General features: G+C 38.3%; 1 protein-coding gene across 1 annotated transcript in view; it reads left to right on the forward strand.

The window, feature by feature from the left end:
* The first annotated feature begins 6,365 nt into the window (after window positions 1-6,365).
* Window positions 6,366-25,762, forward strand: part of GASK1B (golgi associated kinase 1B) — an 85,088-nt gene continuing 65,691 nt past the window's right edge. The window contains exon 1 of the mRNA XM_077139689.1: window positions 6,366-6,469. The gene's annotated coding sequence lies outside the window, so the exon portion shown is untranslated. The remainder of the gene's footprint in view (window positions 6,470-25,762) is intronic.

Raw genomic sequence — 25,762 nt, forward strand, 5'->3', positions numbered from 1 at the left:
CCTCCAATCTATACTGTTGAATAGAGATTAAAAAAACTGCTTCCTCCACAAGATGAAATAGGATTAAAACATGGCTTTTCTGGGGTACATAATCCTTTCAAAATGGCACAGTACACTTAAAAACTCAAGGAAAAACATGGACAAAGAACTAAAGAAAATCAAGGAAGCAGCAGATGAGTACAAAGAATATTAATAAAGAGATGAAAATTATACAAAGGAACCAAGAAGAGCTAAAGGCTATAGTAACATAAATTAAAAATTGCCTCTAGAGTGTTGACCAGCAGATTGGAGCTGGCAGAAGAAAGAATCAATGAACTTGAAGATAAGAAAACTGAAATAATTCACTCTGAGGAGCAGAAGGAAGAAAGAATGAAGGGAAATGACAGAACCAGAGGAATCTGTGGGATATATTAAATACACCAACATATGCATTGTGGAATTTTCAGGCAGACAAGAAAGGGGAGCAGAGAAAATATTCAAAGAAATAATGAAGGCAAAACTGTCTTTCAAAAATGGGGGCGTGATTAAGACATTCCCAAATAAACAAAAGCTGAGGGATTTTATTATCAGTAGACTGACCCTACAAGAGAAAATTCTGCAGGTTGAAAGGAAAGGACAACAAAGAATAGATCAAAATCACATGAAGAAATAAAGATCTCTAACAGGACCATCACCAGCTCTAAAGGTAAGGTAAAATGTATGAAGGAATGAAGGAATAAAATTTGAAAAGGAAAACCTGAGTATGCCAGCATCAGACACTGTCTTGCTTGGATCAGAGAGGTGTAAAATATTCCTCTCAACTGCAGCTTGTGAATTTTTGAAGCTAGCATTTACACTTCCCTTCATCTGCAAGAACTGATTGCAAAGAAGCCATCACATGGGAAGAAGTAAATACATAACCTCCCTGGTTCCTAAAAACACATTAGCAATTCCAATTTTGCTGAAATGTGACACTAAGGAAAATATTTCCATGGGACATGGCACTGTTGCAAAGGACAGATTTAAACTGATCTAATCCCAAAAGGATGCTGTAAAGATGCTATAAAGCATGAACTCAAACACATCTAAGGATGGGCTTTTCAGCAACAGTTCCAATTTTATTCTTCTCATTCAAAATAGAAAATAACAAGGTGAGGCCTCATTCCCACCAGCTCTTGTCTGTGGACTCCCCCAGAACTAAACTTAAGGCCAGTAATTGCCCCTTAATCCTAGAACAGCACCAGCAGCACCAGGAATTACATGAATCTAGGAAATGTTGCTGTCACTCTGTGTGACAGAAATTATTGCTCTGTTTTGGAGATGAAGCAAATAAAATATGATCCAATTTCAAGATAAGGGTTACAGCAAGAGTGAAAAAATATCAGCAAAAGATGTGACTATAGCAGTGGTTTGGTCCTGGTGCTGGGGTGAGCACAGGTTGAATCTGATGGGTAAAGCAGTTATGACGGGTTGAGCCAACTCATTATTGTTATCGCTTTGTACTCCTTGCAGAAGGCACTTGAGGCTCTAAATAGCAAAGCTCACATGCCTTTCCTCAGGTGAATAGAGTGCCTCCTGCCTCTAATTTCCAGCAGTGGACTTTTGTCAACTAAATCCTTGACCCCTAAGCCTGTGGTCCTAGACTGGCAGCATCAGCACCAACTTGGAGGTCTTTAGAAATGCAGAATCTCAGGCCCCACCCCAGACCTAATGAATTAGAATCTGATTTTTAACAAGTCTCAAGGTGAACACTGCCTTTGAAAGTTGGAGACACACTGAAGCAAGTAGAGATATACTGATGGAATTTCAATGAAGTTGCACTGACTATCAAGATCAAAAAACAAAAAACAAAAAAAAAAAGGAGAGAGAGAGAAAGAGTAGCTATCTGCAGCAGATGATAATGCTTTGCTCCAAAATCCTAAGGGTCTGCCCTGTTATTTTCCTATGGGGACATGCCAAAGGCTCCAGACAGCATCCTATTTACCACTGACACTTCCAGCATCATTGGATCTGCTGGATCATACGGTCCAAGTGGCAGAGCAGCTTGTACAGCAGCCTGGACCTGTTGTAGAGCCTCCTTTCTGTTCCCCACTCAAAACTTGCAGTTTTTCTGGTCACTCGGTAAATGGGCAGAGTAGCACGCCAAGTGAGGAATATGCTGTCTCCAAAATCCAAAGAGTCCAACGAGGCATTGTGCCTCTTTTTCAGAGATTGCAATTCCGCAACCACAGGAAATCAGATTTTCTTTCAGAGCACACATGGAAACTTTCATATCATTCATATGGTGCTTAAGGTGCAAATTTGAAGTCTTCAGCTCATCCTTTTCCCTCATCACTGTATCCAGCATATCTGATATCAGCCAGCCAACATCATTATACCTCTTAATTCCACAAAATTCCATAAAGGTGGCAAATACATTAGCAGAATATAATCATGATATTTTGAGTATCTCTTTTGTCAACTCACCCCATGGACTGTCAGTGTCATCTTGATTATTGGAAACAGAGTCATGAGTGCCTCTGAGTCTAATCAGAGTAGAAAACCTATTGTGAAAACCCATTTTTAAGATTCTGTTTTGCAAGAACCACTCCTGGCATCAAGCTGGGTTAGTCAGGGTTCTCTAGTGAAACAAAACCAACAGGATACTGATGCAAAGATGAGATTTATAAAGGTGTCTCATGTATCTGTGGGAATGGAAGAGTCCAAAATCTACAGTGGAGGCTATGAAGCCAGCAGCTTCAATGAATGGTCTGGATGTACTTTACACGAGAGGTTTGTTGGCCGAACAAGCAGTGAAAGAGTCTTTCTTTTTTCCATTTTGTGGTGGGACGCACACCTTAGCTGATCACAGATGTAATCAGCTACAGGATACAATCAATTCAGTTAATTAACCAGCCATGAAATATCCTTGCAACAATGGTCATAGGCCAGTGCTTGCCTGACTAGGCAACTGGGCAAAATCACTTGGCCAAGTTGACACCAGAACCAAACCATCACACCTGGCAATCCCTCTTCCAGATATACACACAAGGGAATAGAAAGTAGAGACTCAAACAGGAATTTGCACATTAATTTCATAACAGCATTATTCACAATTATCAAAAGGTGGAAGCAACCCAAAAGTCCATCAATAGATGAATGGATAGGCAAAGGCAGTATATATATAACAATGGAATATTATTCTTCCATGAAAAGGAATATTTTGATATGTGTGACAACATGGATGGACGCTGAAGATATCATGTTGAATGACATAGGGACAAATTAAATAATTACAATAAGTAAATTCATACAGTCAGAAGCTTTAATGCAGGGGTGGAGGTTGGGAATGGGGAGTTACTGCTTAATTTGCACAGAATTTCTGTTTGGGGTGATGGAAATCTTTTGGTAATGGATGTTGGTGATGGTGGCACAACCATGTGAATGTAATTAACAACAGTGAACAATATATTTGAAGGTGGTTAAATGGGGAAATTTTAGGAGACTATATGTGACTAGAATAAAAATTTAAAAATAAAACCATAGGGTTGTTCCACATAGATAGTGAACCCTAAAGTAAACTATGGACTATAGTTAGTAATATAACTTCAATAATATTGTTTCATCACTATAGCAAGGTATCACACCAATGTGAAATAGTAATAATAGGGAAAATGTCTGTGTGTGTGTGGTTGGGTGATATTCTAGTTTTCTAGCTGCCAAAATGTGATATATCTGAAATGGATGGCTTTTAAAAAGGGAAATTTAATAAGTTGCTAGTTTACAGTTCTAAGGCTGTAAAATTGTCCATATTAAAACAAGTCTATAGAAATGTTCAGTCTAAGGCATCCAGGGAAAGGTACCTTGGTTCAAGAAGACCGATGATGTTCAGCGTTTCTCCCCCAATTGGAAAGGCACATAGCAATCATGGCAGTGTCTGCTAGCTTTCTCTCCAGGCTTCTTGCTTCATGAAGCTCCCTGGGAGATGTTTTCCTTCTTCATCTTCAAAGGTTGCTGGCTGATGGACTCTGGTTCTCTTGTCTTCTCTCATGTTTCTGTGGCTCTCTCCTCATTCTCAAAAGGAACTTTCTCCAAAATGTCTCCTCTTTTATAGGATTCCAATAAACTAGTGAAGACCCATGTAGAAATGGGTAGACACACATCTCCATGTAATCAAGTTTAATATCCACAATTGATTGGGTCACATCTCCATGGAGATAACCTAATCAAGTTTCCAACCTATAGTACTGAATAGGGGTTAGAAGAAGCATTTGCTCTCACAGGATTGACTAGGATTAAAACCTGGCTTTTCTACGGTACATAAATCCTTTCAAAGCAGCACAGGTAGTATACAGGAACTCTATTTTCTGCATGTTTTCTCTGTAAACCTACCACTTCTCTAATTAAAAAAAGGAAAAGGCAAAGAAAAGAGTGATAAAGTAGGAATGGACAGAGTGGATTCAGTGGGGGCAGGGGTAGAGACTATGGTTTAAGAAACACAGAGCAAAAAGTAAGATTTTGGTAAAGTAAGAGCATTTCAGGATTTTTGTCCCAAACAACCAAGTAAGAACAGGATTAGAGCACTGCCACTTGGAAATGGGCCTAGTATTGACAAGACAAGAAAACAGTTTCAACTAGTGCCCTGCAGAGAAAATAGAAACCTTGAACACTTATGAATCCTAGGCAGAAATGGACTAAGTGTGGTCTGATTTTGTTGTGGAGGTATTCAGAGTTGAGGAAGCTTGTGTATGTCCCAATAGACAAAATATTTCCAAACCTCGTGGTATGTGGAACAAACTCCATCAATAATCCTGACCTGCTTTTTTCCTCGAAAAATGATGGGATGGCTTATATATAACTGTAAATTCCTTGGGAATAGCTGGGATGAGGGCATGGGTTGATTAAAAAAGAACATAACTGTGGCAAGCAGGCAACCTGGGAGAATCTGCTATGAATCTAGCTCATGGATAACCTTATTTTTTTTTCTAAGACAAAGAGGCATAGTAGAGTAGCAGATATACTGAGCCACCATTATTACAGAGGCTTCTTTAAAATATAGTTATGATAGGGCCAGGAATTATCAAAAGGTGGAAGCAACCCAAAAGTCCAAACAGGCAGAGAGCTAAAAACAAAGCAGATGCAAAAAACAAGTTTGCTTCCCCAGTTTAAAACATTGCACTAAAAAAGAAAAAAAACCTACAACAAAATCTACTTTTGGAGGTCTTGACTATTTTCTTACAGACCAATCTCACATTTGCCTCCTCTTTTTCTGGTACTGATCTCAGTTTATTGACCCTTTCAGTTTGTACTTTTATCTTTTTGACTTTATTCCTCTTCCATGACCTCATATTACCAGCATAAAATGAATTCCCCTTATGATTATGTGACTGTGGCTCTTCTACTTATTTTACTTTCTTTGCTTAGGTCCCTGTGCTGTAGGTAACTGTTCATACACTTGGACCTATTCTGTAATTGCTTCTTCCCTACCCCTTTGTGGGCCTGAATCTGCCCCGCCCTGGATCCTTTCAGACCATGTCCTTGGGTTAACCCCAATCATCATCAGAGGTTCCTCTGTGCAAACATCTCATGACAGGATAGAGACACATAACAGTTACCGAATATAAGTGTTGAGTGCTGACAAGGTCAAAGGTTGGTCTTTACACTAAACCGTAATAAGACCTATCCAGTCCCCCTCACCTCCCAAAAATCACTTCCAAAAGAGTTCAATGAATGTAATTAATATCACAGGTAGTTGTTTCTCTTGGTTCCCTGGACAGTTCTTTTTTACCATCTGCTTCCCGTCTGCTAAGAATTCTGAAGCTATGGCTTAGATCTGCAAATTTCTCCAGAGAATCCTCCATGGTTGATGGGAACTGCTTCTCCCGGAGGTATGTAAGAAATTATATATATATTCAACCTGTATCCATCTATCTGGGTTATTTGTCAAAGTGCAATTTGAGTGAAGGATATATTTGAATGGAAGAATGCTTCCCTCCACACAATCCCCATATATGATTCTCTGAAAAAAGGTTACTAGTCTGGAACATTTTGCTGTATTAGAGATGCCAATTATAATGATCCTTTCTCCCATCTTTAAATAAAATCTACCTGTAGACTTGGTATTTTTAGTCAATTCAAGCATGAAAAACTTTCTCTAGCTCTCTAGGGCAGTTTCCAGATGAGAGCTTTGATATAGCTTCTTGGACAAGCTGTTAAACCCTTACTTCATCAAGTATGCCTTATCCCAGTAATGACTTGCATTTTTTTTTCAAGTAACAGATCTTCAGACTTAGGAAATCTCATAGATCTTCAGGTAGGAGGTAATATCTTAGTCCCTCTCATCAGGTTACATTAATGTGAGACTGTAGACAGAGGCATTGAATTCTGTTTCCACGGCAACAGCTTCACTGCTCAAGAGGAAAATAGGACAGCAATTGAAGTCTGGGTTAATGCAGCTCTAAAAATAATCTGTAATATGGTGAAATCAAGTGAAAGACCCAGGAAGAAACAGGTAAAAATTATGACTGTGCAGAGGGGGATTGAACAATAAGGTGTTGTGCAAATATCATTACAGATAGAATAGGCTTTAAGAATTATAGGAAAGGTAGAGGATGATTACAGTATATTTTCCAGGAGAATAATTTTTTTTATTTGTTCCTTCATATTGATTATATGGCAGTTATGAGGTAGGAATTGAAGATACAGAGGTGACTCACTGCTTTCTTTATCCTCCAAGATCCCATGGTTTGATGGGAGAGACAGACAAGAAAATCCACTGTGATTATAATAGACATTTTTCATTTGTCTACCCAGCATCCATTCCAACTATTCCCCATTGTGTAGCAGCCAGGAGATTTAGGAGTTTTGAGGGATTGATCCCACATACAGCTCCATGGACAATAGCTATTTACTATCATTATTGGTTCTGCAATAAGCTTGTAAGCAAGGTGTAAATCAATCATCTTATGGAATTCCTTTATCTACTGTAATTTGCTCCTGCACAAAGCTCAGACATTTTGTTTGGTGGTTGTGGGGCACTTATAATTGTTTTTACTTAGGTGTAAAAGAGGCAGCTTTTAGCGACAATTGCTGCAGGCAGTCACATTGTGATCAGCCTGAGGTTGAAGCCAGCTGTTGAATAAAGGCAAAACAAAGAGAATCATGGAGAAACAGAACTAAAACCTGACTGATTTGCAGTAAATCATGGTCTACCTCTGGATTTTCAAGGAATAGTAGACAAATTCTCTTTTGGTGGAAGCTTAAGTCGGGTTTTCAAGTTTTCTGTTACCTGCGACCAAAAAAAAAAAAAAAGCATCCAGCTAATTACAAATAACAAAACCGTGGAATAAGTGAAACATTAGATGTAAGCCGAGGGAATTATTGGGTGTTCAGAGGAAGAATAGAGAAGAAAGAGAGAGAGGAGGTAACAATTAACTCAATCTTGGGGAAAAGAAACCATGAAATGTAGAGGTAGAAAACTCAGAATTGTCAGGTGAAGAATTCAACTTTGCTGCCTGTACTTGTCCTCATGGTCTAATGCTCCAGGATTGCTGGCTACTGGTATAATGAGCCTCTCTTAATTTGAGCCCTATGCAAAGAAGATGCATCTTGAAACTAAAGAAGCCTAAGGTCCAGTGTTCCTCACTTACAATGCCCCTATGGTATTGGAGAGTGTGGTGAATGGAATTATGTACCCCAGAAAAATGTTCTTAATCTTAATCTATTCCTGTGAGTGTGAACCCCTGGTAAATAGGACCTTCTGAAGATGTCATTTTTAATTGAGGTGCAGCCAACTGATTCAGGAGGCTCTTAATCTTATCACTGGAAGCCTCGTAGAGAAGGCCAGAGGGAGAGAACCACCTGGAAGGAGTAGCAGCTGGAAATCAATGGAACCTGCAAGAGAAAGGAGAAGACTCCATCAGGTGCATTTTCATGTGACAGAAAGGCCAAAGACCCAAGGATTGCCAGCATCTAGCCCCAGAATGCCACAGTCTTTGGAGATGTCTTGACTTTGGACTTCTTCTAGCCTTAAAAACATGGGCCAAAAACCTTCCATTGCTTAACTGAGCCCATTATATGGCATGTGATCGTAGCCTGAAAACTAATACCGGGAGGAAGTAGCAGCCCGCTTTCACATTAGCAACTGAGATCCTTGAGTGTTGTCCTCTGAGAGGTGATGATGCTTCTGGGATGCAGGTGGGTGAAAGTGGGCTGTCAGCATTATTTCTACACCTGCCTGGTCTCCATAACAATTTTCTCCCTTGGAACTCTGGTGAGTACCTGGTCATTACCTTTGGGTTCAAAGAATATTAACTGCTTTCTTCTCTCATGTCTGCCTGGACCAGTCAATTAGACCTCATGGTTATCTAGCATCCCACACCCCATATCTGGAGGGGTAGAAGGAAACAAGTGGAATTTGGCTGAGCTAGACCAGCTGCTGCAGAAACCCTAAGTATGGGTGCGTGTGTGTCTGTGTGTGTGTTTGGGGTAAGTACAGAGGTACCCAGCTATATTGAAAAGATGGCATTCTTTAAGGGCTTGTCCCCAGGAAAAAGTACCATCTGAGCAAGAAACTGGAAAAAATCAAAAGTGGTAAATTCAATAACTAGATATGAAACTGAAAGGAACTTTTTCTAAACTTCCAATAACAAAAACAAATTTCAATCAAACATATAAAAGAAAAGACTAGATTGTTTTTCTAGTTTCTCTAGAAGAAGTATTATAAAATCATTGTCATTGTCACATGAAGAACTTGCTGAACAATGTACAGCCAAAAAATATAGAAGGATTATTATGGAGCTATGTCAGAGAGTTAATTATTATTAGTAGTAATAACAGTAATACATTTTTGGAATTTATTGTATCTGTGGTATTTTTCAGCTTTAAAATTTTGGGGGGTGTGTCTTTTCTCTTCTAAATAACATTCACTTGAATACCTAATTTTGTATTCTTTTACTTAAAGGGGATCCCCTAAATTGTCTGTCAGGCCCCCACAAAATCTGGATTTGTCTTGTTTGTATGACTAGCTATGTCTAGATATCTAGTCTATTCTGCTATTCCTAGCTTCTTCAGATAAGCAGGTCTGAGCTAAAGCTTATCTCTCTCCAAAATCTTCGTGCAGTCTACAAGAGATAGGAATACAGTCCAGTATCTGAGTGTTTTTCTCTCTGTTCTCTAAAATCTCAGACTTGGTAAGAACATGGTCTGAACCCTAAGGCACAATAAGCAACAGTTCAGCCAACTTTTTTTGTTACTGCAGAGCACGGAACATTGTCCCCACCTTGTCTTGCTTCCACTACTTCCATATTTGGGGGTTTATAATTTATAATTTTTTTTAATTTTATGATTTACAAATTTTTCCAGGTACAAATCTCTGTATCAGCCAAAAATCTTTGAGTTGCAAGTGACTGAAATCTGCTGCACTGGTTAGGTAATAGGGTAAATTTATGGGCTCACATAAGGCAATTACAGAAAGGCAAGGAGAGGGGTGCATAGAACTAGGTGCATTTAACCTCTCATTCCCTCTCTCTTGTTCTCTTCTGCCTCTTTCTGAGGCTTTATTCTCTCAGGCTGGCTGAAAAAATGGCCACTGTAAGTTTCTGGGATCATAAACTCATGATTTATGACTAGAGAGTAAAGATTTTCATTTTAAATGTCCAGGGTCAGAATTGTAATATCTAGGTTTGTGTAAAATTCCCACTCTTAGACCAATGACTGTGCTAAGAGGGAAATGTACTTTCTTTATTACAGTCTGGCAACATGTTCATCCTCAACATCCAAGAGTGTCTGATGATTCTTTGTAAAATAAAGAAGGAAAAGGTGCTGGGAGAATAAAAATTAGGTGTATACTTAAGTGCTCAATAAATTGTAGTTCCTTCCTCATTATCTCCTAGGCTCCCTCCCATTTAAAGGGTAGAAAGAATTGGATTAGAAATTGTATGAGTCACAAAACCAATAATTGCTACGGCTAGAAGTGAAAGTTAAGGAAGACTGGTTTTGAGTTTTCATTGCAGAGTTCAAATGTCATTTAAAACATATTGGTGTGAGGCAAATGAAATGCTGAGAAAAGAAATGGCAGCTGTACCACCTCTTCGTTTTGATATTGAAAATGTTGATGAGACTCTTGAAAAAGTTGTACGAATGGATGTCACCTTATTTGAAATGAGTCAGTCTGATTCAAAAGAGCACAGTTCAGATGAGAGCTCAGAGTCTGAGGGCGAAGAAGATGGCACACCTTATGAAATCAACATAGACAGCATTAAGCTTCCTGATTCAAAAGGTGGGAAAGGCAAGGTAGAAGTTTTGGACAGTTCTGCAAGTAAAAAAAAAAAAATCTGAAATAGTGGAATAAGTAATCTGAAAACAAAAAATATATATATTGTTGTGAAAACACTCTGCACTTGAAAGTTTAGACTCCTGTGCCGCGGTCCAGCCGCAGCAGAGGGAACGGGCTTGAAGGTGTGGAGGGTCGTCGGCGCGAGAAGAACACCAAGAGACAGCTTAGAGAACTTTCCTCTGAGAAGAGTTGCTTAGATTTATTTTTGCTTAACTGATTTTATACCTTTATTCTTGGCAAGGAAACAGGTATCACAGAATCATGGTTGTGTCATGGCTTACGTTTTAGGTAAAGTTACAGGTTCAGGGAAGCAAAGCGAAAGTACACGTTTTGATTTTCTTAGGAACACTTACACAAGATTTTAATAGCAGCAGGATATTGGCTTAAACCACAGACATTGTGTTTGCAGTTTTCTGAGTTTAGACTTTCTTTTCCTATTATTCTACAGGTGAGGCAATATGTCAAGACCTATTTTAGTCTGGTTAAAGCTTAGCTTGTTTTGATTAAAAGGTTACATTGTTTACTTAGATTTTTTATTGTTTTATAGCAATGGACCGGTGCCGTGGTGGGGAGTAAATTTCCAGGATGGCTCAATGCAGGGTTTTTTAATTGTAAGTGTTTACTTTCTATGGGGTACTTTTCTGTGACTTGTTCTAAAAGCACTTCTGACTGCTGTATCTGCAGCATGACTTGCTTAATGGGGGCGTCCCAACCTAATTTTTTCCAAACAGTTATTAACAAGGTTTTGCAATTTGTACAATTTGTATCATTTTTTCCAATTCTTTTGCTTTCTGATTTGTTTTGATATAATGCTTGGAGCACAACCAGCAACAAGAAACACACAATTAGTGTCGTTAATCCCAGTATTTTTCTATTACACCATTTTATGCCTCGTCCTCTTTTGGGGCGTTGAAGGCCTTGCCACCGCCCTTCCTTCCAGGGAACTGTGTCAAACCGGGGAGGAAAAAGAGGACGCGGCATTTCCCCCTTTATTTTTTAAAATTTCTTTTTGCTGGACTCTCTCGATTTGCTTGATAGATGCTTTTATGGTTTTGATTGCTGCGGGAAAGCAAAAAATAATAATTAATATTATAGTCACAGTAAGGCCGAAGTTTACTACATTGGGCCATCCAATAATTGGGTTAAGATTTTGTAAGGAGGACCAAAGACTGTTTGCTAGGGTTTCATGTTCTGTTATATGTGCCTTACTTATGTCAGTTATTTGTTGTTGTAAAGCTAGAATATCTGGTGCTAGTTGAGTGTTATGCCATATTCCTTGTAAATGGGTTTTTACTTTTTCCCATGACTGCTCTGTTTCATTATAGGGCGCTGGGGTAATACATATCCATTTATAATTAACATGACACCGGGTGGTAAGTTGGGTTTTTAGATTTTGAATCTGGTTTCCTAAATAAATAACTGTATCTTCTAAGGCGTCTACTCTAGTCTCTAAGTTTCTATCTAATTTTTCTTGTAGGGTTAAAGCTAAAGAAATATTATGAGTTAGAGTATTTACATGATGAGCGGTTTGTTGATTTTGAATGAGGGCTGTAGTTGATATAGCTAAAGAAGCAATAATGCTAATTAGAGCGGTAATTCCTAAAATTAACGTAGCTACAAAACGCTTAGGTCTCATTAAGTTGTTCAGCCTTTCCATAACTTGATAGCCAACATCATCAAACCATGGTTCATTTAACTTAACAGGTAATAAGACATAAGAAGGTTGATGCACAATAAGAAAAGTAGTATAATTTTTTGGCAAGCCAGAATTAATACAATTAGTAAGGAGACAGTTAGTGCACGTGATATGATAGGCATTATTCATTTGTGTGATATTAAACATGTGAGTCTTTCCTACTAGAATAGCATGAGGTGCATTTACACATGCACGAATGCCGTAAGGAACAGGGGTTGAACTAGATGGGCGATATAACAACACCATATTAGTAGCAGCAAGCAGACGAAATAAGTTATTATATAAACAAGTTCGATTATGGGATGAAGCACTACTTTGATAAATGGGGGTCACTAATCCTGGGGTGAACCACCGTGTAAGGGGTTCCCCATCTGTAGGTAGACTCTTGTTATAAGTATATTTGTCTGTATTATTTATAATATATGCAGTATAATTATAATTAGGTGAGGAGACTGAAAAATCATAAATAGTAAGGTTACTTTTTACAGGGTGATATATGTTTGCTTTATGCAAAAAGCCACACTCAAGCCATCGGGGATAGCCTGTAGAGTGAATATTTTTCCAATAGATGTCTTTTTTAGGATATTTTTCTGTACAAGACTCAATCAAAGAGTTAAAATTTGAGGAAAGGTTTACATAACTTTCATTGTAGGTATGGTACCCAAGAGAAATCATGTTGAGCCCCCAGATGCTTCTTTTAGTTCCTTTATGACTTGGGGAATCAGTATAATATGACCGATAATTGATAGGCAAACAGCCAGGAGGAGGAGTCCCGGTTATTACAAAGCATAGAGGGGCTTCATCAGCATATCCGGTAAAATTAACATTATCAGTACTTTTAAAAGGAATAAGTGAACTAGGGAGTCCTCCCATAAGATTGGTATTATTAGTAAAGACCTTTAAGTTTTTATCCCCCCACGCAGTGGGGTGGAAAAGTGGTGGGTTAGGTATATAAGCCCAATATGATTTATTTACAGAAGAACCAGATACCTGACAGGAAAGAAGTGCAATCATAGCCAGAAACAGGTGAATAGGAGTAGGAGTTTTTCCGGTTATTAGGACTACCCTTTCTGCGTCAGCAGTAAGCCTTTTTATCTGCCCCCAAGTGGGCAGACTAGCTTGTCTGGTAGATTGAGCCTGCGGGGTAGAAGAGAGAGATAAATCTTCCATTCCAGGCACAAGATCTTCATCCATATTCTCCTGGGGGTAAGATGATGGGTTCTTCCACTGCGGAGGAAGAGGGGCTCTCCTCTTGTTCCCTCTCCGGGATGGGCGCCGATATGGGCCGAATGAGCCTATCAGGAATCCAGACTGGGGTTTCTGCATCCTGTGGGAAAATACAAGCATATCCTCGTCCGGATGTTAGTAACACATCAGGACCTTTCCATTGTCCAGTTAGCACATCCTTCCATTTTACTAAAATTTGAGGCTGTATAACTTTATTCCAATGTCTACTCATTGGAGTCTCACCTTTTTCATTTGCATTTAAGTGATTAATGACAAAAAGACTGTGATTAATGATGTGATGAGGCGATAAGTACTTACTTTCACTATCTTGCAGTTTAGTAATTTGGTGCTTTAATGTTTGGTGGGCTCTTTCCACCACCGCTTGACCTTGGGGATTATAGGGTATTCCAGTAGTATGTTTGATATGAAACTGATGACAAAATTGTTCAAAGCCTTTTGAGACATATGCAGGGGCATTGTCTGTTTTTATATGTTGAGGTTTTCCCATATAAGCCATAGATTGTATAACATGTTGTTTTACATCTTTTAAAGCCTCTCCTGTTCGTGCAGAGGCAAACAGAACATGTGAGTAAGTATCAATAGTAACATGTACAAAAGCTAACTTTCCAAATTCTTTAATATGAGTTACATCCATTTGCCATAAAGCATTGGGTTTTAAACCCTTAGGGTTTACTCCAGTATGCAACTGTGGCAGGTGAGTTATACAAATAGGACACTGTTTAATGATTTGTCTAGCCTGTTCCCGAGTGATTTTAAATTGTAACCTTAATGCTGTAGCATTTTGATGATGCAGTTTATGTGCATCTTGTGCTTGACTAACAGGAGTTTGTACTGGAAAGGCAACATAGTTAGTAAGTTGGTCAGCTTTAGCATTACCTTCTGTTAATGGTCCTGGCAAATTACTATGACTTCTGATATGTGCTACAAAAAAGGGAAACTGTCTCTGGTGGATGAGTTGCTGTAATGTTAAAAGATAGTGACTAACAGTAGAATTTTCAGAAATATAAGCTGTCTCAATAACAGGAAATAAATTTGCCACATAAAGAGAGTCTGTGTATAAATTAAAGGCCTGAGGGAACAAATTAAAGACTTCTATCACTGCCAATAATTCAACTTTTTGAGCTGATTTTTCTTTTGTCTGTATTTGTTTTTGAAGTTTTTTGGAATATATAGCAGCCGTCCCTTTAGCAGACCCGTCAGTGAAAATTAATTTTCTTGGGGAGGATAGGGGTTGAACACAACACCTTTGTGAAAATATAACGGGGTGTTTTTGTATAAATTGCAGTATAGGATCCGAGGGAAAATTATGTTTAATTTCCCCTGTAAATGCAGTTAAATTTATCATCTACAAGCTTGCGGCTTTAAACGTGGCCTAGGTTTCTTTTTCTTTTTTATTTCAGGTGCCGAAGCACTGAAGAAGGAACTGACATTGTTATGTTCATATTGAGCCGCTACTCTTTCCAATTCATCTACTTCAAAAGGATTAAGTTTATCCTCTCTTTCTGACTCTGCTTCACTTTCACTTTCTGAGGAGCTAGAATGGTCTTTCTGTATATTATAAGCAGGAGGCCTCTCTATACTGGTATAGCTGCCTGTTTTAGCCATAGCTATAACTAATGGTTGCTTTTTTTCAGTCGCCACTTCCCTGGCCATGCAAATAGCCTCATGTGTGGGGTCAAAACTATCTTTAAGGACATTCCATAGGGCAAAAGCATCAATAGGGACTCCATCTGGCCCATTTCTAGTATAATATTCTTTCATCTGTTTTCCTACTTTTTGCCAAGTATCTAAGTTAACAGTCCCTTCTTCTGGGAACCAGGGAGAAACATTTTGCACAAAAGAAAAAAATTCTCTAAGCTGTCTGCTGGTAACATTTATACCTCTTTTTTTCAACATATGCTTTGTTATATCTACAAACAAGGAGCATTCCTTAGACTCCATATGTCCCATGATTACTCGCTCTATCCGTACTTCCCAAGTACCTGACCGTAGCCAGAGGCCTGCAGTGCCTTATAGCGAGAGCCTTATACCCTCCCGTAAAAGAGAAAGCTTACCTTCAAGTCCCTGTTCGGGCGCCACTTGCCGCGGTCCAGCCGCAGCAGAGGGAACGGGCTTGAAGGTGTGGAGGGTCGTCGGCGCGAGAAGAACACCAAGAGACAGCTTAGAGAACTTTCCTCTGAGAAGAGTTGCTTAGATTTATTTTTGCTTAACTGATTTTATACCTTTATTCTTGGCAAGGAAACAGGTATCACAGAATCATGGTTGTGTCATGGCTTACGTTTTAGGTAAAGTTACAGGTTCAGGGAAGCAAAGCGAAAGTACACGTTTTGATTTTCTTAGGAACACTTACACAAGATTTTAATAGCAGCAGGATATTGGCTTAAACCACAGACATTGTGTTTGCAGTTTTCTGAGTTTAGACTTTCTTTTCCTATTATTCTACAGGTGAGGCAATATGTCAAGACCTATTTTAGTCTGGTTAAAGCTTAGCTTGTTTTGATTAAAAGGTTACATTGTTTACTTAGATTTTTTATTGTTTTATAGCAATGGACCGGTGCCGTGGTGGGGAGTAAATTTCCAGGATGGCTCAATGCAGGGTTTTTTAATTGTAAGTGTTTACTTTCTATGGGGTACTTTTCTGTGACTTGTTCTAAATGCACTTCTGACTGCTGTATCTGCAGCATGACTTGCTTAATGGGGGCGTCCCAACCTAATTTTTTCCAAACAGTTATTAACAAGGTTTTGCAATTTGTACAATTTGTATCATTTTTTCCAATTCTTTTGCTTTCTGATTTGTTTTGATATAATGCTTGGAGCACAACCAGCAACAAGAAACACACAATTAGTGTCGTTAATCCCAGTATTTTTCTATTACACCATTTTATGCCTCGTCCTCTTTTGGGGCGTTGAAGGCCTTGCCACCGCCCTTCCTTCCAGGGAACTGTGTCAAACCGGGGAGGAAAAAGAGGACGCGGCACTCCTGAATTTTAGCCCCTGCTCTACCTCTAACTTTATTGTGGGATGATATAGCTTTACTTTTTCTCACTGTCAATATGTGTGTGGCAATATAGAAGCCAGCAGAAAAGACTTAACAAATGGTTTAACTAGGAAAATCTGTCTTTAAAATGATAGAATGAATCATATTGTCTGAAAATGCTGCTGACATAGTGAAATTAAATGACAGAAAGTCTTACACAGTGAAAAGCTCATTTAATTTGAATTTGAAAGTTTTAATTCTGGTTTTAATTTATCAAACTTTCCTTAGATCATTTACTTATATGTCCCTTGGGCCATTTCATCTATAAAATCAATAGGTTAGATTAGTTTATCTCTCCCCCTTCTTCCAGTTCCAAGATACCATAATAAATCACAGTTCTGCTTCAATTGCCCAAACTTTATATTGTTTCCTTTATATGGAATGTTTTTTTAGTATTTATATTCTGGGGTTGTAGCACTCCTTGATCTGAAAAATTCTTAGCCACTTTTCCTATATATATTGTTTTTTCCCCTATTTTCTCTCTTCTTTACTTCTGGACCTCAAATCATTCCTTTTCACCATATCCAGTAAGTCTCTTCTGCTATCTCCTGTGTTCTCCATTTTCTTAACTGCCTGCTTCAATTTGGATATTTTCTTCTGAACTATCTTTCAGTTCACAAGTCCACTTTTTAGCTGTAAGTATTTTGCTTTTTAGTAAGTTGATCATGAGGTGATTTTTTTCAGTTTATTCCTCCCGTGTTTTGAGTTTGAGTTTTTTGAATCTTTGGACTGATGTCCTTCATCAGATTGAAAAACATCTGTCATTGTCCCTGCAAATATTATTTCTGCCATATTCTTTTTCTCCTTTCCTTCGGAAATCTAATTACACACATATTAGACCTTTGAACTGTGTTTGACACACATCTTTAACCCTCTGTTCTGATAGTCTTACAATTCATATTTATCTTCTATGATTTTGACAGTTTGTTTTTTAGGCACCTGTCTTTGAGCTTTTAAATTTTGTTCTGCTTTGCCTAATCTGCTCTTTAAACTAAACAGTTTTTAATTTCAGACTTTTTATTTTTCAAATTAAAAATGTCCATTTGATTCTTTTTATAGGTTTCAATTCTTTGTTGAAATTCTCCCTTTATTAGCGTCTTTCTTTTGTCCACTTACTCTTATTTTTAGCATGCTTTATAATATTCAATGGATTTTCAAATTGTGGCTGATAAATTGTGAAGGCTGTATATGATGTTTTGTTCTTTCATAAAGTGTTGTTTCATGAGTTAGTCATAACGAGTTTCAGTGAATTACTTTGGTCTAAGGAAGACTTAGTTTTAAGCTTTGCCTGATGTATTTCAATTTTGCCTTTACTTGGGGAGTGTAGCCTTTAATCCTAAAAGAATACCCCATTTCTGGGTCTTAATGAAGGCTTGGATTGTTTGGCAAATCCCCTCCATTTTGAATTTCAATCTCTAATTCCCCAGAGTTGTCTGGTTCTAACAATCTCTGCTTACTACTTTGCTTTCTGCCTGATGTTTCTAGTGCATTTCTTGAAGGCATGACCTGCATATGCCCAGTTCAGATGTTGGCCAACAATTTGAGGGAAATTTGAATGCATATTTTTTGGTGCTTTTTCTGAAGTTCCTTCTTTGCCAATATTTGCCCATTAAATTCCATCTCTTTTGGTATCCCTATAAGATTTGTTGAGTTCTTCTGAGGCTCCTCACACTTGACATAATTTAGAAAGTGCAACCAGAAAAATTCTGAGGTGAATTTGTGATCCCCTTTCTCAAGGATTCTAGATGCTCAAAGGTTAGGTTACTTGTATTGGCTTTCCAATGGCTCCAAGTGTTGTTTATATATTTTTCTACTATTAAAGTCATTTTTGACAGAAGATTTAATTTTATATAAACTACAATATTATGCTCAGAGTCAAAAATTTTATCCATTGAATTTTAATTTTGACAACTACCTTTACCACTTCTAAAGTTATTTTAATTTCTTTTTAATATGCTTACAATCATTTTTTAATCTCCTCTTCTGGCATGCTCATCATTTATCATTTTAAACATTTTGTATGTGGTTAATTTGTATTTTGATTGTGATAATTTTAAAATGTCTTCCTCTCTCTGTTTCTTCATATACTTGGTGATTTCTTATATTTGCCTCATATAAACTGATAGCGACTTATTTATTCTGAATCCAGCTTGAAAGTAAGAGGGCTCTTGACAGCGATTGTGATGGTTAAGTCCATTTATCAACTTGGCTAGGTTGTGGTATCCTATTGTTTGGTCAAGCAATCACTGGCCTGATTGTTACTGTGAGGGTATTTTGTGGATTCCAATTACTGCTATGGCTGGTTACATCTACAATCAATAAAGGAAATTGACTTCAGCAATGAGAGAAGTCTCATCCAATCAGCTGAAGGTCTTAAAGGAAGAGCTGATTATTTCAGCTGTCAGAAAGAAGAATTTCTTTCTCTACATCAGCCAGGCAGCTTCTTTTGGGGAATTCATCGAAACCTTCATTGGAGTTCCCAGCTTGTGGCTTACCCTAGGGAATTTAGACTTGCTAACCCTTGTGGTCATGTGAACCAATTCCTATAAAAAATCTTTTAGTATTTACATATATAAATATATATCCTATTGGTTCTCTTTGTCTAGAGAACCCTGACTAACACGGTATCTAACCTGCTAACTAGCTAAAGCAGAAGTTTCACATTTTAAGCCTGAACTGGAAAACTCAGAAAAGTAATAAAAAGTTTAATGATAAACTTAAATTCTCTAAGCTTCTTAGATGCTTAAAAGCTTTAGTTTCAGAAGCTACAAACTAATCTTATTAAACCTTTATCATTTATTTAAAAAAATTGTATATCTTCTTAGGGGAAACTATTCACCTATTTCCTGAAATCCAAATAATTGTAAAGGAGTTTTTTTCTTAAAGAAAAACAGAATATCTTTTTTCTCAAGATCCAATAAATGAATAAATGCAGGTAAGCTTGGGTTCAATTTGAAACGTAAGATTGATTAGTTGGTAAATGATTCATCAAACTAAAATGAATTATCTATAAAATTGCCCAAACAAGTCCTGTACCATTCCTTGGCAGATGACAAATTTGGCAACATTAAATGGTCATATTTGAGGCCCTATGCGGGCAGGATCCATTTACCTATATTGGGACAGGATAGAACCTAAAACTAGATGTATCTGTTAGGTTTGGGCAGGTTTTAAAAGTGGTAGATGGGGAAGAAGGTGGAGAACAGATAGAATTGAAAGGTTTAGAAGGGAGTTAAGCCTACTAGTCTAAAATGTAAAATCTGATTAGGCCTTGAGGGCTGGACCACGTACATCTTTTTCACTGCTACGTCCAAAGCGACTTGACAGTGCTGGTTATATAGCAGTTGCTTCAAAGTGTTTTAAGAGAAAAATAGTGAATAATATAGGAGTTCTAAAGATATGGCACCAGACACCTCAGCGCCTAATAACTCCCTTTAAGTTTCTTCATAGTAGGGATAAACTTGCCAGGGAGGTCTGGCTATCTAAATAGATCCAATAATTGGGTGACCTGGCCTATGGTCAATGTATAAATGGGCACGAATTTTCTTTTGACCATAATATGTCAATATTTTTAAAGTCTATTTTTCCCTACCACAGTGTTCCAGAAGTGACAAAGTTAACTTTTTTTTGCATTGTAAGGGCTTTCATGCATTAATTCATTTAACGCTCACACCAACCCTATGGGACAGGTGCTATTATTAATAATATTACCATAATATTAAACTAGTATACCAATATCGTTGACAATCATTATTTTGATTTGTTGCCAATGGCTTAGGGGAGCTGTGTCTAATCATCCTGAAGTTGTCAAATCACACTAGAAGAATTTCTTCAATGTTACATCTACACTTAATATCTTGTATAATAAAGGCCCCTGATTTCAATTACATTGCCAGGGACCCACTGTGGTGGTTTGGAATTATGTACCCCAGAAAAACATGTTCTTAATCTCAATCCATTCCTATGGATGGGAATCCACTATAAATAGGTCCTTCTGAGGAGGTTACTTCATTTAAGGTGTGCCCTGGTCTGAAACTGTTATATACCCCAGAAGAGCCATGTTATTCTAATCCAATCTTTTGGGTAAGACCTATTTATGTGTAAGACCATTTCATTGAGTTGTTTCCATGCAAATGTGACCCTGCCCATTCAAGGTGGGTCCTAATTCATTTACTGTAGTCTTTTAAGGGAGGGATGCTACAAAAATGGGCAAAGAACTTAATAGACGTTTCTCCAAAGAATATATATGAATGGTCAGTATGATGCACAGTATCATTAGCCATTAGGGAAGTTAAAAAAAAAAAACACAATGAGATACTTACTTAAATCTACTACAAAATGGTTATTATTTTAAAAGCAGAAGGTAACAAGTGTGGGCAAGGATTCTGAGAAATAAGAAACTTAGTATATTGTCAGAGGGCACCTAAAATGATGCAGCCACTGTGGAAAATAGTTTTGTTGTTTCTCAAAAAGTTAAACATAATACTACCATAATTCAGGACAATTCTATTTCTAGATATATATGGAATCACATTGAAAGTCAGGACTTGGATTGGTATTTGTATACCAATGTTCATAGCAGCATTATTCATAATGACCAAAAGGAAGCAACCCAAATGTCCATTAACAGATGAATGGATAAACAAAAAAAATGGCATGTACATCTATGGAACATTCTTCAGCCAAGCTCTAAAAAGGAATGAAGTTCTGATACATACAACAACATGGATGAACTTTGAAGACATAATGATGAGTGACATAAGTCAGACACACGAAGAGACAGATGTTGTACTATTCCACTAGACTATGCAATCCATAGAGGAGGGAAGTAGAATAATTTAGCAGAGTGGGGGAAATAGGAGAAGGAGAAGTGAATGCATAATAGGTATACAATTTCTCTTTGGGATGATGGGAAATGGTAATGAATAAAAAAAGTACAATGTTGGGAAATGAACACTTTAAAAATTGATGGATCTGGGTGTCTGGGTGGGGAGTTATGTTGGAGTTTGTATTATTTTTGTAACTATCCTGTAAATTTGAAACTATTTCAAAACAAAAAAATTTAAAAACCTATCTGATCAAGTGCTTTTGGCAAGATATTTAATTTCACTCAGTTTTCTCATCTGAAAAATTGGGATCATTATGCCTACTCTTACTGATGGACCAGGGTGATGTTTTGGGTCTCCTGGAATTAATGTCACTTCTGAGCCAGTATCCAGTAATCTCCAAAATAGCTTGATCATTTCCGTTTCCCCAGTGCACAGTCACCCTGGTAAAAGGCCATAGGTCTCCTTGGGAAAGGCTGAGAGGAAGGCTAGCAGTGCAAATTTTGGGCAATGTAATAGGGTCCCTGCCCACCGTGTCTGGTCCTCCCCTCATTCAAGGGTTCAGGGTCTGTAAACTCTCTCATGTTCTAGGCATTGATTAAGGGGCCAAGACTCACTATTCTTGTAATTGAATTTAGACTTCTGTTCACTTGACCTAGAACTCTTTTGCTTACACTCTTCAAGAATTTAGCAGGCTGCCCATCTCTTTTATTTCTAGGAACCCCATGATCTACTAAGCAATGGCATAAGTCTCTGCAAGTCAGATAATTCTGACTGCTGCTTCAAGTCTGTTGTCCATTAAGGCAGCTACATCCACCTTGCCTTTGGTTGTTAAGCCACGTGGCTTCTACCAACTCAGGATCCAATCATCCCCATTGTGTTCAAGGATTCCAGCTTAGTGACATCAGTTCCCACAGTAATATCTGACCTGCAGAGAAGGATGACTACAGAACTCTTCAGGAATGATGGAACTAATCTCACAAATTTATTTTTCACAGTCCTGGTAAAAAGGTTTGTCCCATGGACATTCCTGGGGTGTATGAGCAGGTTTTTCCAGATAAATCCATTCTAACATTCTAATCTCTCTAAGCCTTTGGATCCCCTCCTGTACATAATACTGGAGGCAGTTCTGGGTATTTTGACCTCAGGTAATGTTAGCCATCTTTTGATCCATGCTTCAGCCAACCATTCAAGCAAACTGTTATTGTTCTTTCTAACCCCTTGAGCTACAACACTGAAGGCAGAATCTCTGCTTAGTAGACCTATATCAATAAATTCAACCTGACCCAATTTATGTTCCTTCCACCATTATCCTACTCCCTTAATTTCAATTCCCACATACATTCCTTCATTTCTATCTATATAAATTAGAAAATTCATGTAGTTTGTCTAGAGTATTGCATAATTCCTCATGGGCCGTACTTTCTATCTAACCTTTTGGGGCCTATTGGGACTTTAGCCTGGTTATAGGTCTTGAAGAAAAGAGGAGTGGTGGGGTGGTTCATGAAAAGAATTAGAAGTGTTTTCAAGGCAATTATCTCAGGTCATTGCATTCAGTTTCATCTTGTGAAACAGGATTAATCTCTGCAGACTGAGGAATGAGGGCTCTTTCCCCAGGGGAGGTGGTTACAGGTTTAGCAGGCACTGAACTGTTAATTTCTTTAGGTAGACTCTGGATAGCAGGCGCCTCAGGGCAGACTGGAGGTTGGGAAGCTGTTTCCTCAAGGCAGGCTAGAAATTGGGTAACTGTCTCCTCAGGGTGTGCTGGAGATTGGTGGCTGTTTCTACAAGGCAGGGTGGAGGTGGGGTGTACTGTTTCCTCAAGGCAGACTATTCAAGTTTTATCTAGCAAAAACTCAGCAGAATTCAGAGTTCCAATATATCCACTGCCACCATCAACCCATATGTCCCCATCCCAATTTTCAGGATCCCATTTTTTCCCAATCAATAGTTTTCTTTTAACAGCAGACTCCCTGCAAGGTTGAAATTTTAGTTTATGTAGTAAATCTGCTACCTACACCATGAGGCTCTGAGTCTGGTTTTCAGAAATCTCGTCTGTGATCACAGGGAATAAGATTTTCTTTCAGGACATACATGGAAAACACTGATCTTCCATATGGCATTTAAGTTACAAATTTGAAGCTTTCATCTCATCACTGACTCCTATAACTGTATCCAGTGTATTTAAGAAAAACAAGCCAACATCATTATAACTCTTAACTCCACAAAACTCCATTAAGATGTCAAAAACACTGTTATGCAGACCTTGCCTCAATTAAGCATTCAATTAGCAGAATCATATAATGATATTTTGCATATCTCTGTTGCAAACTCAGACCATGGACTGTCAGTGTCATATTGATTATTGGGACAAGAATCATTAGTGCCTTTGAGTCCAATCTGAAGAGAAAACCAATTGCAAAAACCATTTTTAAGATTCTGTTGTTCAAAACTGATTCAACATTCCTGGGGTGTATCAACCGATTTTCCCATGATAAATCCATTCTAACATTCTAATCTCTCTAAGCCTTTGGATCCCCTCCTGTACATAATACTGGAGGCAGTTCTGGGTATTGTGACCTCAGGTAATGTTAGTCATCTTTTGATCCATGCTTCAGCCAACCATCCAAGCAAACTGTTATTGTTCTTTCTAACCCCTTGAGCTACAACACTGAAGGCAGAATCTCTGCTTAATGGACCTATATGAATAAATTCAACCTGATCCAATTTATGTTCCTTCCACCATTATCCTACACCTTTAATATCAATTCAGGATTAGTCAGGATTCTTCAGGAAACAGAACCAACAAGAGATATCTGTAAATATGAGATTTTATAAACGTATCTCACATAACTGTGGGGATGCGAAAGTCCAAATTCTGTAGGGCAGGCCACAAAGTGATAGCTCTGATAAAGGTCTTAATGAATCCCCCAGGAGAGGTTGGCTGGCTGAAGTGGAGAAAAAGATTCTCTCTTCTGAATTCTCCTTTAAACTTTCAGTTGATTAGTTTAAATGCTTCTAACTGCAGAAGACATTCCCCCTGACTGACTGCAAATGTAATCAGCCATGGATGCAATCAATGTACTTATGATTTAATAAAACAGACTTCTGGTTTATTAATTAGCCATGAAATGTACTTTCATAAGTTAGGCCAGTGCTTGCTTGACCAGACAGCTGTGCACCATTACCTGGCCAAGTTGACATATCATAACAACTTCCTAAAGGATGCACTGAAAATGCATAAAAAGTAATAATAAAACAATGCTTTGGGATTTATAGTGTTTAAATATATGATCTGTGACAAGAACTAACTAAAGGTTGGGGGACAGGAAGTGTAGGAGTACAGTGTGTATATGCTATTGTAGTTAAGTTGGTATCAAACTAAATGAAATTGTTTTTAGGATGTTGAATTTAAGCCCCATGGCAACCACAAAGAAAATACTGGAAAAATATGCTCAGAAGGAAGTGAGAAGGAATTCTAATTTAGACTCTGTTTCTTAAGCTTGTATTCAGCTAGTGTTGTGGCAGAGCTTTCCTTGAATGCCAGAAACTAACTACAAAAGTGCAGTCCAGGACATTTTCCAAACACCTGATATATGCCTCAATATCACTGCCCCCAAAACATAGGGGGATGGATTTTTTGGGAGCTGCTGAGGCCTGGCTGGATTTCCCCTGCTATAGTTTATTAGGAATTCCTACAATGTGGAGGTGAGGCTGCTTCCCACTACTCTCCTTTTGAGAAATAGCTTTTGGCCTGATACTGGGCTTTAGTAGAGGCGGAACACTTAACCATGGGCCACCAAGTTACCATGAGGCCTGAGTTGCCTATCATGAGTTGGGTGTTGTCTGAACCACCGAACTATAAAGTTGGAGGTACACAGCAGCACTTCATTATAAATGGAAGTGGATATATGAGATGGGGCTCCAGGAAGTCTTGAAGGCACAAGTAAGTTAGATGAGGAAGTGGCCCAAATGTCCATGGCCCCCACTCCTGCCACATTACCTTCTCTTTCACAGTCAAGAGATATGGCCACTTGGGGAGTTCCTTATAATCAGTTGACTGAGGAAGAGAAAACTCAGGCCTGGTTTACAGATGGTTCTGCATGATATACAGGTACCACCTGAAAGTGGACAGCTGTAGTACTGTAGCCCCTTTCTGGGATGTCCCTGAAGGGCAGCCATGAAGGGAAATCCTCCCAGTGGTTAGACCTTTGAGCAGTGCACCAAGTTTTTCATTTTACTTGGAATAAGAGATGGCCAGAGGTATGTTTGTATTCTGACTCATGGGCTATTGCTAATGGTTTGGCTGGATGGTCAAGGACTTGGAAGGAGCATGATTGGAAAATTGGCAACAAAGTGGTCTGGGTGAGAGGTATGTTGATAGACCTTTCTGTGTGGACAGAAAAAGTTGAAGATATTTGTGTCCTAAGTGGATGCTCACCAGAGGGTGACTTTAGCAGAGGAAGGTTTTAATAATCAAGTGGATAAGAAAACCTGTTCTGTGCATACCAGTCATCTGCTTTCCCTATCCGGTCTTGTCATTGTCCAATGGGCTCAGGAATAAAGTGGATATGGTGGTAGATATAGGCTATGCATGGATTCAGCAACATGGACTTTTACTCACCAAGGCAGACCTGGCTACAGTTACTGCCAAGTGTCCA

The sequence above is a fragment of the Tamandua tetradactyla genome, chromosome 22, assembly GCF_023851605.1.
Source record: "Tamandua tetradactyla isolate mTamTet1 chromosome 22, mTamTet1.pri, whole genome shotgun sequence".
Lineage (NCBI taxonomy): Eukaryota > Metazoa > Chordata > Mammalia > Pilosa > Myrmecophagidae > Tamandua > Tamandua tetradactyla.